The sequence below is a fragment of the Schistocerca serialis genome, chromosome 8 (genome assembly GCF_023864345.2).
Source record: "Schistocerca serialis cubense isolate TAMUIC-IGC-003099 chromosome 8, iqSchSeri2.2, whole genome shotgun sequence".
Lineage (NCBI taxonomy): Eukaryota > Metazoa > Arthropoda > Insecta > Orthoptera > Acrididae > Schistocerca > Schistocerca serialis.
In genome coordinates, this window is record NC_064645.1 from 613,803,887 (window position 1) to 613,816,904 (window position 13,018).

Below are 13,018 nucleotides of genomic sequence, written 5' to 3' on the forward strand. Positions count from 1 at the left end.
GTTCCATTGTGTCTAACTTTTGAAGATTTTGTTCCATTGTGTCTAACTTTTGAAGCTTTTGTCCCATTTGTTGTATTAATTGTAATAACAATGCACTGCTGTCTGCAACATGTTCCTCAGTGCTTTTTGGCAGTGAATTTTCACCGGCAAAATTCACATTTTGACAAGCAGAAAATGTGTCTTGACTTATTTGAGAAAACGGTGAGGACCCAAAACCTGAATCTACAGTGTTTGCGAAATTGTGTCCTGTCATTTCGAACTCCTGAGGGGAGCTGTTGCCGACCGATCGATCGATTATGCTTCCCTGTTCACTACTTGTTTCAATGTCTACACCATTATTTGCAGCCCGCTCCATTTTCCTATGCACAATTAACAAATTACTACTTTGAACATTAGTTAATTCACTACACGGTGGCGCTAACACACTACTTTCGTCTTCACTGTCATTTCTAAGTTTACCTTGGAGCCTACTAGTATTACGTTTTTCACACGCTATTATTGTCACAATATTTCACATGATAACACAGAAAAGCACAATTTGAAGAGCAAAATAAGAAAACACATTAACATAGCATTGAAAATAATATCTCGTTAATTGCAAGCACAGCTGTGAAATACTCGATGCAAATCTACATGAATGCCACAACTGTTTTACTGTACAAGAATGAAAAACTACTACTACAAAGGAAAATCTCTCTATAAATACGCGCTAGCAATAAACAATAGCTACACTAATTACAGAAACTGCAAGAAAAAAATCAGAAGATTCTAGTGAGGTACCCTCGGCTAAGGGTCGACATATGAAACGTCCCCTTAGAAAATTATAAATGACTGTGCTTGAACTGACACACAATATTTTTTTAGCGCAACGCAATCTGACTTAATAATCCCTACAAAACAATGGCCCTGACTAGCAATAACCTATACCTTCCATGACTCACTTACCTCACAAAAATCTTCGTTACTCGAAGTACTGCAATACAGCGGAGCACCACTACTGCCAGCTAAATAAAGGCACTAACTACTGATAGGCATAGCAAATGAAAGACTTTGATAAAGAACAAACAATGTATTTACCTTAATAGTGTTCAAAAGTCATTCATGACATCCAGTCTTACAAATTTACTGTCTCTGATGGACACACGTCCAGATCATCCGCTCTCAAAACTCCGTCATCTCTCTCCCCACATCCACCACTGCTGGCGGCTTACCTCCAACTGCGCAACGCTACGCGCTGTTAACAGCCAACTGCCCAACACTAGAATAGCATATACTCCAACAATGCAAACCAACCACAGCCTTCACACAGCACTGTCAGAGATTTTCATATAGAGCGCTATGTGGCGTTACCAACATAAAAACCTAAACAGCCTACTTACATATTTAAATCTGATGTTCTTCCTAGCAAGGCGTACGTGACAAAGGCTTGAACGTGTTTAATTTTAATTTCGAACTTGAGCATATCTGCTTGAAACTTTGACCATTGCTTTCTCACAATGTAATGTTATGGTTTGTTAAACTTTCATTCTGATGAAGACATCCTTAGAGGTGTCGAAACCTAGATCCTTGTAACAAAGAGTTATTTGCAACCGCTTGACTGTGTGATTCCTATACTGGAGCCATTTACATCACATATTATGGTTCTGGTGCCGGCCTTTGTGATCGAGCGGTTCTAGGCGCTTCAGTCCTGAACCACGCAGTTGCTACGGTCGCAGGTTCGAATCCTGCCTCGGACATTCTACATCTACATCTACATGATTACTCTGCAATTCACATTTAAGTGCTTGGCAGAGGGTTCATCGAACCACAATCATACTGTCTCCCTACCATTCCACTCCCGAACAGCGCGCGGGAAAAACGAACACCTAAACCTTTCTGTTCGAGCTCTGATTTCTCTTATTTTATTTTGATGATCATTCCTACCTATGTAGGTTGGGCTCAACAAAATATTTTCGCATTCGGAAGAGAAAGTTGGTGGCTGAAATTTCGTAAATAGATCTCGCCGCGACGAAAAACGTCTTTGCTTTAATGACTTCCATCCCAACTCGCCGGCCGTGGTGGTCTAGCGGTTCTAGGCGCGTAGTCCGGAACCGCGCGACTGCTACGGTCGCAGGTTCGAATCCTGCCTCGGACATGGATATGTGTGATGTCCCTAGGTTAGTTAGGTTTAAGTAGTTCTAAGCTCTAGGGGACTGATGACCACAGTAGTTAAGTCCCATTGTGCACAGAGCCATTTGAACCATTTTTTTCTGCCACACTCTCTCCCCTATTGCGTGATAATACAAAACGAGCTGCCCTTTTTTGCACCCTTTCGATGTCCTCCGTCAATCCCACCTGGTAAGGATCCCACACCGCGCAGCAATATTCTAACAGAGGACGAACGAGTGTAGTGTAAGCTGTCTCTTTAGAGGACTTGTTGCATCTTCTAAGTGTCCTGCCAATGAAACGAAACCTTTGGTTCGCCTTCCCCACAATATTATCTATGTGGTCTTTCCAACTGAAGTTGTTCGTAATTTTTACACCCAGGTACTTAGTTGAATTGACAGCCTTGAGAATTGTACTATTTATCGAGTAATCGAATTCCAACGAATTTCTTCTGGAACTCATGTGGATCACCTCACACTTTTCGTTATTTAGCGTCAACTGCCACCTGCCACACCATACAGCAATCTTTTCTACATCGCTTTGCAACTGATACTGGTCTTCGGATGACCTTACTAGAAGGTAAATTACAGCATCATCTGCGAACAACCTAAGAGAACTGCTCAGATTGTCACCCAGGACATTTATACAGATCAGGAACAGCAGAGGTCCCAGGACGCTTCCCTGGGGGGCACCTGATATCACTTCAGTTTTACTCGATGATTTGCCGTCTATTACTACGAACTGCGACCTTCCTGAGAGGAAATCACGAATCCAGTCGCACAACTGAGACGATACCCCATAGGCCCACAGCTTGATTAGAAGTCGCTTGTGAGGAACGGTGTCAAAAGCTTTCCGGAAATCTAGAAATACGGAATCAACTTGACATCCCCTGTCGATAGCGGCCATTACTTCGTGCGAATAAAGAGCTAGCTGCGTAGCACAAGAACGATGTTTTCTGAAACCATGCTGATTACGTATCAATAGATCGTTCCCTTCGAGGTGATTCATAATGTTTGAATACAGTATATGCTCCAAAACCCTACTGCAAACCGACGTCAATGATATAGGTCTGTAGTTCGATGGATTACTCCTACTACCCTTCTTAAACACTGGTGCGACCTGCGCAATTTTCCAATCTGTAGGTACAGATCTATCGGTGAGCGAGCGGTTGTATATGATTGCTAAGTAGGGAGCTATTGTATCAGCGTAATCTGAAAGGAACCTAATCGGTATACAATCTGGACCTGAAGACTTGCCCGTATCAAGCGATTTGAGTTGCTTCGCAACTCCTAAAGTATCTACTTCTAAGAAACTCATGCTAGCAGCTGTTCGTGTTTCAAATTCTGGTATATTCCATTCGTCTTCCCTGGTGAAGGAATTTCGGAAAACTGCGTTCAATAACTCCGCTTTAGCGGCACAGTCGTCGGTAACAGTACCATCGGCACTGCGCAGCGAAGGTATTGACTGCATCTTGCCGCTTGTGTACTTTACATACGACCAGAATTTCTTCGGATATTCTACCAAATTTCGAGACAATGTTTCGTTGTGGAACGTTTTAAGGGCATCTCACATTGAAGTCCGTGCCAAATTTCGCGCGTCTGTAATTTTTAGCCAATCTTCGGGATTTCACGTTCTTCTGAACTTCGCATGCTTTTTCCGTTGCCCCTGCAACAGCGTTCGGACCTGTTTTGTGTACCATGGGGGATCAGTTCCATCTCTTACCAATTTATGAGGTATGAATCTCTCAATTGCTGTTGCTACTATCTTTGAATTTGAGCCACATCTCGTGTACATTTGCATAGTCAGTTCGGAAGGAATGAAGATTGTCTCTTAGGAAGGCTTCTAGTGATACTTTATTCGCTTTTTTAAATAAAATTATTTTGCCTTTGTTTCTGGTGGATTTGGAAGAAACGGTATTGAGCCTAGCTACAACGACCTTGTGATCACTAATCCCTGTATCAGTCATGATGCTCTCTATTAGCTCTGGATTGTTTGTGGCTAAGAGGTCAAGTGTGTCTTCGCAACCATTTACAATTCGCGTGGGTTCGTGGACTAACTGCTCGAAATAATTTTTGGAGAAAGCATTTAGGACAATCTCGGAAGATGTTTTCTGCCTACCACCGGTTTTGAACAAGTATTTTTGCCAACATATAGAGGGAAGGTTGAAGTCCCCACCAACCATAACCGTATGAGTGGGATGTTTATTTGTTACGAGACTCAAATTTTCTCTGAACTGTTCAGCAACTATACCATCGGAGTCTGGGGGTTGGTAGAAGGAGCCAATTATTAACTTAGTTCGGCTGTTAAGTATAACCTCCACCCATACCAATTCGCACGGAGTATCCACTTCGACTTCACTACAAGATAAACCACTACTGACAGACACAAACACTCCACCACCAATTCTGCCTAATCTATCTTTCCTGAACACCGTCTGAGACTTCGTAAAAATTTCTGCAGAACTTATTTCAGGCTTTAGCCAGCTTCCTGTACCTATAAAGCTTCTGTGCTTTCTATTAGCGCTTGAAGCTCAGGGACTTTCCCAGCACAACTACAACAATCTACAATTCCGACTGTTCCTTGATCCAAGCACGTCCTGTATTTTCCATGCACCCTTTGAGATTCAGCCCACCCCGTACTCTCCCGAGGCCTTCTAACCTAAAAAACCGCCCAGTCCACGCCACACAGCCTCCGCTACCCGTGTAGCCGCCAGCTGAGTGTAGTGAACTCCTGACCTATTGAGCGGAACCCGAAACCCCACCACCCTATGGCGCAAGTCAAGGAATCTGCAGCTAACACGGTCGCAAAACCGTCTGAGCCTCTGATTCAGACCCTCCACCCGGCTCTGCACCAAAGGTCCGCAGTCGGTTCTGTCAACGATGCTGCAGATGGTGAGCTCTGCCTTCATCTCGTAAGCAAGACCGGCAGCCTTCACCAAATCAGATAGCCGCTGGAATCCAGAGAGAATTTCCTCAGATCCAAAGCGACACACGTCATTAGTGCCGACATGAGCCACCAACTGCAGCTGGCTGCACAAAATACGACATTGATGTGTGTCATGTTCTTAGGTTAGTTAGGTTTAAGTAGTTCTAAGTCTAGGGGACTGATGACCTCAGATGTTAAGTCCCATAGTGCCTAGAGCCATTTGAACCATTTTATGGTTCCGGTGCTCTACACGTCTTCTTATCGTGGCGTGTTGCAGACGATTGTGTCTGAGTATTAGACTTTTTACGATTAATAGTGTGATGTGTTCCTGACACCTATATCTGTTTCACATTTTACAAACAGGAACCCAGTTTAGATTAATTCAGTCGTTTTGTTGCTTATATCACATTCCTTTACTGGTGATAATGTCGTATCAGAAACTGAATTTTTCAGTAAATACTAGCAATTGGAGGGACGTCCGTTTTCGCTCGGAATCTCTAAACTTCCCAGAAAACACCACTCCGCATACTTTGTAATTCGAGGATAGAGCTTCGTTATTAATCGGGACGGTGAAAGCTTGTGGAAATTCAGCTCGCCGCGGCCTAGATGAGAATACTGGAGTGCCGTGAGGCTGCGCTTCGTTATGGCCCATTGTCACGCTTACCGTTCGGCTAATGGCGCTTTGGCGACCTTACTCCCATACCGACGCAGCCTGCAAAGGTCGCGTGGCGATACAACACGTGGGTTGCAACCTGGACTGAACAGTACCTGGTTGCTCACGTCAGCACGACGTAGAGCGGGCCACCGCCCTACTGTAACGACATTTTTTCGAAATATTTCAGGAAACAAAGACCCGTATTGCTTGAAGATAGTAAAAAAATCGCTTATAGTTGAATAGCGCCATATGAGGAGGTGCTCTCGAGAATAGTCGAAAAAAGTAATTTGTGGGGCAATTTTTTTTTTTTTTTTTTTTTCAGTATCAGATCAGACAAATCGTATCGTAGCTGGTTTAGACTTTTGCAAGTGGACTGAATGTAACCCGCCTATGGATGTGATTCATCAGTATCATCTAATGATAACTTGCTAATGTCGATGCCGGCCGTTGTGTCCGAGCGGTTCTAGGCGCTACAATCTGGAACCGCGCGACCGCTACGGTCGCAGGTTCGAATCCTGCCTCGGGCATGCATGTGTGTGATGTCCTTAGGTTAGTTAGGTTTAAGTAGTTCTAATTTCTAGGGAACTGATGACCGCAGAATTTAAGTCCCATAGTGCTCAGAGCCATTTGAACCATTTTTTTTAAGAAGCCGAAACGGGTGATGGTTCCATTTATTTGACGTTAGAATGAAATCAATTATATGGAACTTAATATATGTATGTTCATCTTCTCTGTTCCCCTATACCAATCATATGACTAGGATGAAACTTTAGTGGGTTGCTGTGTGTACAACCCCGAAGGTTCCTGTGGGGGTAAGAACCACTTGACACCCACAGTGCTCAGAGTTGGAAAGGATTGACGTATAAGCTTCACTCAGGAACGAATGGAGCAATTTCAATCTAATTTTGTATCGACATGGCTCATTATTTGTGTATCTATTTGTATAAAAACATTGTGAACGCTAAATCATCTTAGGGGTGAGAATGGGATGAGAAGACGGAAGTCGTAAAAATATTCGATAACGACCGATGTTGTTGTTGTTGTTGTGGTCTTCGGTCCTGAGACTGGTTTGATGCAGCTCTCCATGCTACTCTATCCTGTGCAAGCTTCTTCATCTCCCAGTACCTACTGCAACCTACATCCTTCTGAATCTGCTTGGTGTATTCATCTCTTGGCCTCCCACTACGATTTTTACCCTCTACGCTGCCCTCCAATATTAAATTGGTGATCCCTTGATGCCTCAGAATATGCCCTACCAACCGATCCCTTCTTCTAGTCAAGTTGTGCCACAAACTTCTCTTCTCCCCAACCCTATTCAACACCTCCTCATTGGTTATGTGATCTACCCATCTAATCTTCAGCATTCTTCTGTAGCACCACATTTCGAAAGCTTGTATTCTGTTCCTGTACAAACTATTTATCGTCCATGTTTCACTTCCATACATGGCTACACTCCACACAAATACTTTCAGAAACGACTTCCTGACACTTAAATCTATACGACCGATATTAATATAAAATTCATGGTTGCCCACCACATTTGGCACTCATCCTTAGAGTCGTCGATATAGGAGGCGGAAGGGAGGATGGGGGTGCAAGGACAGTGAGATATCAGAGTATTTCTGTAACGCCTGAAGGAATGTCTGCCAGTATTGGCCCACATATCACTTGTTATCTGGAAAATAATCTGGTGTGGCAGTAAGGCACTCCTAGTATCCCTATGGCCGAGGGTTTAAGGTGAAGAAGCGTGACATGAAATCATAACTAAGGAACGCTTGGAGCACTTTCAACCAAATTTGATACATACGTGACGCATTATTTATACAAAAATACTGTGGGAGTAAGATACAACTACTGCTAGGGGTGGGGGTGACGACGAGGCGTGGCATGTCCTAAACAACCTTCTTGGTATTTCTTCTCAGTAATTGGTTAACTTGGAATACTTTAAGCGCCATTTGTCTCTTATTGGCGTTATTGTTTGAATCGCGAGAATGTGGACATCAGCGGGCCAACAGTTCTCAAAACGAGTTTCGGCTTAGTACAACAAGTACATTTAACGTCTTCTCTAGAATCAAATTGTGTAAAACAGCGAAGGATCAGACAGTTGCCAGCGACAGACATTTTTCTCGAAACGACAATCAGTTACCGGCAGAATTACAAGATTCGTGAGAATTAATATGAAACGGCAGGCGAAATTCACTAGAGACACAGATGAAGTATGTGTACAATACGTTGAATGTATGTGAAATATATTTATGTGCGACCTGTAGAGAGGTCCAGAAAAGTGTAGACACTCTTTGATAGATAATATCTCTGGAACAAAGTGACAATCGTTGCAATTTCGCGCAGTAGCATGCTCCACTGTTTTCTCAACAGATCTTGGCGTGCGTTTTCGAGCAGATGACGGTGTCGCATTGCATGAAGTAAGATTGTCGTGCGAGCAACGCAATGCCGTATTGAAGTGGTACTGGAAGTATCAAAACATGACGGAGGTACAACAGCAATGGCGTAATGTGAACGGAACCGAGCCATCAACAGGTACAAGAATCTGTCGTATTCGCGATAAATCTGACCGTACTGTTCAGGATGCATAAGGAAAGGCATGACCAACCAAAAACAACAAGTCCAGCTTTCAGCGCTGTTGTGTTGTAACATTTTACTAGGACACCTCAAAAATCTGTGATGCGGGGTGCTCGTGAAAGCTGGGTGAACTGATCAAGCGTACAACGAATTCTGATGGCTGCAAAGTGGGAAGTGTACATTCCAAGATCGCTGCACGCTATGAACGAGGACGACCCGGCTCGAAGGATGGAGTACTGCGAGTGGTTTGAAGGCATGCTTCGCGAGGATGACCGGTTTCTCATTGATGGTTATCTGGTCTGACGGGGCGCAGTTGAAACTGAACGGTACTGGAACCTCCACAACTGCGTCTACTGGGCTCCTGGAAATCCTCGCGTTCATGTGGTGGGCAAACATGTTAATCTACCGGGTGCTAATGCGTGGTGTAGTCTGTAATCGAGCGGTTTGACTGGCCTATTCTTCTTTGAAGGTACCGTAAGTGGTGGGGTGCATCTTCACATGGTGCAAACATCGATTTTACGTGCCATCCGAGATGTGTTTGGAAGCAACAAATTTTGCCTACAACAAGATGGCGCTCCGCATCACTACCACAGAGGTGTCAATCCACCTGGACGACGGACAGTTCGAAAAGGAGCTGTTGAGTCCCCATCACGGTCTCCAGACCTTACACTTCTTGACTTCAACCTGTGGGGGACCTTGAAAAATGAAATTCATCAACCAGCTACAAGTAACAATCGAGGCGTCCTACTCGGCTACCACACCAGCAACACCGACAGCTGTAGCTTGGTAAACAGTTCAGCGGCATCGACAATGTTTGGCTGATAATGTGGGTCACTTTGAGCACATAAAATAACCTTTCCCCCGTGCAAGAATTGTGACAGTATGTCATTTTGTTCCATTAATATTGACTATCAAAGAGTGTCTACATTTTTCTGGACCTCTCTATATACAACGTATTTAACATGTGCCTATGTGGCCGAATCTGCTTGAAGAAGCTTGCTTCTTTGAATTAGAAGGAAAGACGAAAAGTATTATATATCTCAAAGCACTTGAATAAACTTTTTCAACTTTAATTTTATCCACAAAAAGTCTTTGTCTTTCACTTATTTTGTACATGTAAATGCGTCTGTTTCGTACATGTGTACCTACTTAGAAAGAATAAACGCATGCGTTCCTCGAAGGCAGTACTCCCAGTCTGTGTACTCGTGTGTTTTACAGTTGCGGGAAATAACTTCAATGGCATTACACAGAGCCTTTGAGGAAACCATGGGAGGAGACAAAAACTCATATAAATACAAGAGAATGAGGAGATTGTAAAAGGAAAGGAAATCTTGGTTGGACACATCCAACCAATCAGAAGACTGAAGGCATTTAAAAAAAAAATTTTGTACCCCTCTCTTTTCGCTCACTGAGTTAACATGATACATGAAATGTCCCCTTAGAAAAATTAATGAATAACTGTGCCGGTAAACCCCTTACGTTATTTGATTTTCAAACAGCTGAGCAAAACTGAACATACTCAGACATTTCTCTCTTTACTTATTCTCATCATCACTAAACTGACACACATTATTTTTAGCGCAACGCAGTCTGACTTTCAATAATCCCTACAAAAGAATAGCCCTGACTAACAATAACCTATACCGTTCATGAATCACTTACCTCACAAAAATCTTCGTTACTCGAACTACTGCAATACAGCGAGCACCAATACTGCCAGCTAAATAAAGGATTCTAACTACTGAAGGCACTAACTATTGATAGGCATAGTTGGCAAATGAAAGATTTTGATAGAGAACAAACAATGTATTTACCTTAATAGTGTTCAAAAGTCATAATATATATATCAGTTTATGACATCCAGTCTTACAAATTTACTCTCTCTGATGGACACACGACCAGATCATCCGCTCTCAAAACTCCGCCATCTCACTCCCCACACCCACCACTGCTGGCGGCTCACCTCCAACTGCGCAACGCTACGCGCTGTTCACAGCCAACTGCCCAACACTACAATAGCAAATATTCCAACAATGCAAACCAGCCACAGACTTCACACTGCACAGTTAGTGATTATCATATAGAGCATTACGTGGCGTTACCAACATAAAAACCTAATCAGCCTACTTACGTACACTGCTACAACGTTTAATGATTTAAATACTAGAACATTGCACCAGTTTTTTTTTTTTTTTTTAATTTAGCACTACGCGTTTCGAGCAGTCAGTCTCATTGTCAATTGCATTTTGTGACGATACTGATTTGTTACATATCACTATGTGACAATATATAAAATCATTTTACGTAAACTTTCCGAATGAAAGAGCGGGGCCTGGGAATTGTGGCATCTTAGTTCGTGTTTCTCTCAGCTGCTGGACCCTGGCTGGACGTGTCAATTGTAAGTTTTAGGCGATGGTTGGACAACGGCGGAAATCACGGGAGGTTTCCCAATGGTAACTCCCATGGGCAGCGGTCACGCGAGTAAGCTGATTTCGGTATCTTTTAAGCCAGAGTACTTCAAAAGTGCCTTTCAAAGCAGTGCGAGCCACGTGAGCTTCCGAAAGATATCAGCAAAAGCCCACACCCTGTCCTTAAAAGGGACGTCACACATTCAATAATATTGTCGAAACGCCAAAATTCTGACCATCTGAGAGCGCTTATTGATGTATTGTCAGTTCAAGAAATATTGATGAGAAGTATTGATGGTCATCAAAATATTTTCAGTAGTGTCGATTCATACTGAGAGTATGAGGTCGAGTATTGACGGTATGACAATATTCGGCTTTCAGATGTTGGCACAGCTTCATTAACCAGCCACATGGCGCTAGTGTACAGTCACTGCGTGTTCGTGTTTTCAGTTAATCCACATTAGTCTTTGTGCGGTTTTGTTTCTCATTTCCGTTGAAGTTCGCTTTTCACAAAATGATCTGGCCTGTGTTCGTAGAATTTATAGAGTGCTGCCAGCGAAATAAATCCTTGTAGAATCATTCCGAAAAAGAATACATGGACGGAAATTAAAAAAAATGCCGCCTACGAAGAACTACTGAAAATATATTGAACGTGCTATGCTAATGAAAAACTGCTTCAGGAAACAATTTTAAAAAAATGGAAGACAGTAACCGCTCCGGAGCTGGAGCTTCAGATGTGTACATACCAAAGTACTTTCCACACGCTTCATTTTCAGATTGATACCGAGAGCTTTGTGGCTGTGTCAGTAACTCTACATCCAAGATAACATTTCATGCCCTCAGAAGGAAATCCCCAATCCAATCACAATATAGCAGAGATTCTCAGCCACAGATAGGCACAACAAAAAGATTTTCACACTTATAGCTTTCGGCCAATGGCCTCTATCAACAATACACACACACACACATTAACAAAGTTTTACTTTACAGTATTTCTTTATTTTATTGCAAATCATTACGATATTTTAACTAAGTTTTAGATAACATATTTATTACAAGAGGACATTATCTTGCCAAAAGCTTTCTCCTTATTGGGAAAATTGTAAGCAGCTTAGCCTCCAGTATTATTTGCTGAAGTAATCGCATTCAGATATCACCCCCTTTGCAACTGCAAAAGATCTCTGCTCACTCGATCAGTCCGTCTTGTGATATTACCTGTTGTGCGGTCTTCAACGTCTACCACTTCTTGCATGTAGCTTGCTGGAATATAAATGTGCAGAAGACAACATACCATTGTAATGAAATTCACTTTTTGAGTCTCCAAGTTGACGTGTTTCTGAAACATCACAAAATTAGATACTATACTTGCTATGGCAACCTTTTATTAGTGAAATTCATTGTTTCTTTCTATAGGTCTTCGAATGTTACAGTAATTTTGTCATCTGGCTTATCACCACCTTCTGCCTCATCACCACTTTCTACTTAATCATCAGCTCCTGCCTCATCACCAGCCTCCTCATCAAGAGCTGCAGTCAGACCACAACTTGGGAAATCAACGAAGAGATAAATAAGTGAGCAGGGTGTTCTTGGCAAAGCATAATACTTCAAAACGAGACAGCAAACAGAGGAGGCGATTGCAAAAGTCTGGTGCAGGAAACTGAAAGCAGTGAGTTCAGAACAGTCAATATTTGCTCAAAAACATATTTTTGATGTATTATTGGTAGAACAACTGGGATCTCTGTTGATAGATATGCTTCTCCAGGACTGATTGAGACCAGAGCAACAAATAACATCCCTACACACCCAGAAGAGAGAGCATCAGGTAAAATCAGGACAAAAAAAACAAAATCTGTTCCTCAAACAGCAAGGCAAAGACACAAGTGTTACAACCTGTTTTGTTTCCAAAAGATTATATTAGTAGTTTGAATAAATGTAACTTTGATTCAATTTATACATTAACTGTGTTTGTTTCCTGTATCTTGATATATGCTGGAAGTGACCTTTCCTTTTTTACCAAATCATAGCTTAAAATTTCTTATGTTCATAATTTTATGGTTATGTGCAGTTAGTTGGATTTTTTTAAATGTGATTTTGTTGTTGCTCATCAGAAGTTTTCTAAAATTGCTCTGCTTCAGTCCCTTTAATTAAGTGAATGGAATCATTATTACTACCACTGAATTCTTCGCAAAAATGACATTCTCTGTTTTGTGTATATATGTGTAACTTGCGAAAATAGTGTTTTATGTTTTGTAGTCCATAACTATGCAGAATATGTTGTCTCATAATATATGTCTCCCACTGCTGT

At 42.2% G+C, this 13,018-nt stretch overlaps 1 long non-coding RNA gene across 1 annotated transcript in view; it reads left to right on the forward strand.

Moving 5' to 3' along the window:
• LOC126416081 (uncharacterized) overlaps positions 1–12,594 on the forward strand; it is a 265,597-nt gene extending 253,003 nt beyond the window's left edge. The window contains exons 2-3 of the long non-coding RNA XR_007575410.1: positions 12,127–12,379; positions 12,462–12,594. This is a non-coding gene — a long non-coding RNA (uncharacterized LOC126416081). The remainder of the gene's footprint in view (positions 1–12,126; positions 12,380–12,461) is intronic.
• Positions 12,595–13,018: the final 424 nt, after the last annotated feature.